The following is a 3,204-nucleotide window of genomic DNA, read 5'->3' on the forward strand; positions in this document are numbered from 1 at the left end:
CACCTTTTTGTTTCCTACTCTTTTGTGCTTTGGATATGGTCTTTGTTTGTATTTAAATTTAACCCAAAGACTAGTTGGAATATTCCTAATATTCAATAAAGTGTTAAATCTTGGATTTCACATGTTGTGGTGATTAGCTTGAGTTCTCTTCCTCATTTTCTTGTTTATTTTATCCAGTGGGCTCACAATCTCATATTTTTTCAAGATAATCAGGTTCTTATTGAAGTAGTGGCAGGTCTAGTCGATAAGCTATCCCACAAATTCAAATATGAGCTTAGAAAATTCAATACTTGAAGACCAACCATGTCTGATTAAGAATTTGATATCCCTTGGGGCTATTTTGATGGTGCTAGTAAAGGGCACCAACCTAAATGTGTTATTGGTGTGGTCTTGTATTTAAAAGCTTTGCATTATTTTCATGTTCGATATGCCCATTTCAGAGGCTCCAATTCCAAAGCTTAATTTTCTACTTTATGGAATCTACTTCACTTAGCCAAATTTCATGGTGTGTCAACATTGAAAGTATTGGGTGACTATGAGGTGGTCATTGATTGGGAAAATGACAAAATCAAGATATAGGTTGTTCATTTGCAATATTTTTTGTCTTGGATTCATGATTTTATCCATGGTTTCTATTAGTCCTCTTTCACCCATATTTACTAATAACTAAACTCTATAGTAGATTCGTTTTCCGAGGAATTTTTGGTGTTATAGGATAGATCATTGTCCTTTCATGTGTTTTTTGATGGGAAGGTGGTCCAAGATATGTCATCTCTTTATTAATTTTTAGTTTCATGATGTAGCCATGATCATTATGCTTATTTGATGGGCCTTGTTAGATTCTAGGTTGTTAATGCATAAATTTTTGGGTTAGCTATAAGGCTATGTTTTGTAGTTTGTATGTAAATTTTGGGATGTATGGGCCTTTTAGAAAGCAAGTTTCCTTACCTAGATTTTGACAATTTTTCAAAATTGTCATCATTCCCCTATGGGATAGGCTCATATATTCTCTTTAAGGAAAAGAAAGAAATTTTCTTTTAGGAAAAATAATTATTCTTGTTAAACTTGTATATATATATATATATATATATATATATATATATATATATATATATATATATATATTACTTTTCACGAGTATGTGAATGATCATCAATTAAAATTCAGTTGATTAATTTAGTTAAGTCTAAAGGGTCGTCATATTCTAGATGGTTAAACTATTTCTGCTTGTGATGACATGAACAATGCTTACCTTGTGTACATGGTTTCGAGATGAACCCTTTCATGTACTTTACATTTTACAATTTGATGATGACCATGATGATGATGTTTACCACTCTAGGCTAATAAGCGTTGCTTTGCATAATTTTCACTATTGCAGACAAAGGTGAATTTCCTAGGCCTAGTGGTCTTACTTAGAACAACATAAGACAAAAAGCATACATTTTTCCTTAGAGAAATCAAAGAATAGGAATGAAGCCCACCTCGAAGCTGTAGCGAGCCTTCCTTTCCTCCTCACTTGTAAGTTCCAATTCCAGCTCCACGTGCTATAATTAGAACCTAAACATATGACTAAAACAAGCAAAGGATCCATAATATCCATGCAGCATAGTCTAACATCTCTATTCAATGAATAAACAAATAACTGAAATACATGAGTGCAAACATAATGCAACAAATATAGGAAAACAAGGTACTCTTTCTATTAATAGATATAGGAGAGAGTTTATAACCATAAATAGAAGTTGACTTTGTAGATATTTCCCCAAGTTTACTTGTCCTTCCTTGTCACAAAGTACACCTCAACACCAATCCTAATGCATGAATATGATGAATCCTTTAGGCTCAAAGAAGAAACATGAGGGCACAAGCAATCTCCAAAATTCAACCATGACGTTGTGGAAGGCAGTAAGTATATAGGATAACAAGGGTAGTTTAGGATTTACCATCTTAGGCTTGAGATCCACTTATGATGGGAGGATGACCTCCAGGGATAAGAGATAGGTCCATTAGGATAGGATTAGATAAGAATTAGATATCTCTACCCGAAGTAAATAGTTAAAACCACCTTGGAAGATTTTGGAAGAGGAAGCTTCAAAGATATTTTTTATTTTTGCCAAATTTCTAGAATCAATGCACTTGTAGAAAGGAGCAACTTGTGCTGGTCAGTGCTGGTGACTAGGCATGCAACTTGCGTTGAGTGCAGGTGGGCTAAAGGGCCAGTGCATTGGGGATTAAAATAGTTATTTTGAGCCAATAAGTCCCACAAACTCATACTTTTGTGGAGAAATGATGCTTATGGATTTTTGAAGGGATGATGACAAAATGCATATGGATGTTGAATCGCCCGGTTTGCAAGCCTATTGATCAAATGTGAAAAAATGGCTTGTAACATATTGCCACCTAAAGTACAAAGTCAGAAGCAATGATTGATGACTGAAGTTATTTACCTTATGACAAGTTCGGATCAAGAACAATTGGTTGAGATCATCATCTGTTACAATACATTTTCATCATCACTGCTAAGGGAGGCATACCCATGCTCAACATATAAGCCAATATTACATGTACAATGATCAATAAATATCGTCCACTAATGAAAAAGTGTGGACCTATGCTTGGATAATATTTTGTCTAATTGTAACCATCGTATTCTGTGATCTTGTATGAATCCTGAAATTCAACCCAGATGGATGGAACTAGATCCACGGTATTCTATCTCATTCACTCGATCACTTGATGTATGAGTCTAACCATGAAAATAAATGAGATGAAGTCAAACATGGTAGACACCATCTGATTACTGACCAATGATGTAAATCGTTGAGAGACACAAGAGAAACCATCGATGATGCTAATGTCTCTCAAGGTACTATAGTACAATATATGTGGTGCGAATGGATGAGTTGAAGTCAAACGACACACAAATTTTCTGATCAAAGGCTAATGATAAATACCTACCATTGAAAGCAAGGAAACTTGCCATTGATGTATGCAAGCTCTAAGGTACCAAAGGGATTTTCTAAGTCAACTTCCTAGATAATGATCTACTTTCGATAGGAAGTGACCCATCACAAGAGGGCTTGATGTATCCCCCATTAACGACATGAAACATGTATCAATATTTGAGATGGAATGATGTTGATATGAAACTGGTTCATGAATGACATACATGAATGAAGGCTTAGGAGTATTGTAGTAGAT

The sequence above is a fragment of the Pinus tabuliformis genome, chromosome 1_2 (genome assembly GCF_031772625.1).
Source record: "Pinus tabuliformis cultivar Carrire ecotype Pingquan chromosome 1_2, CPIR1, whole genome shotgun sequence".
Lineage (NCBI taxonomy): Eukaryota > Viridiplantae > Streptophyta > Pinopsida > Pinales > Pinaceae > Pinus > Pinus tabuliformis.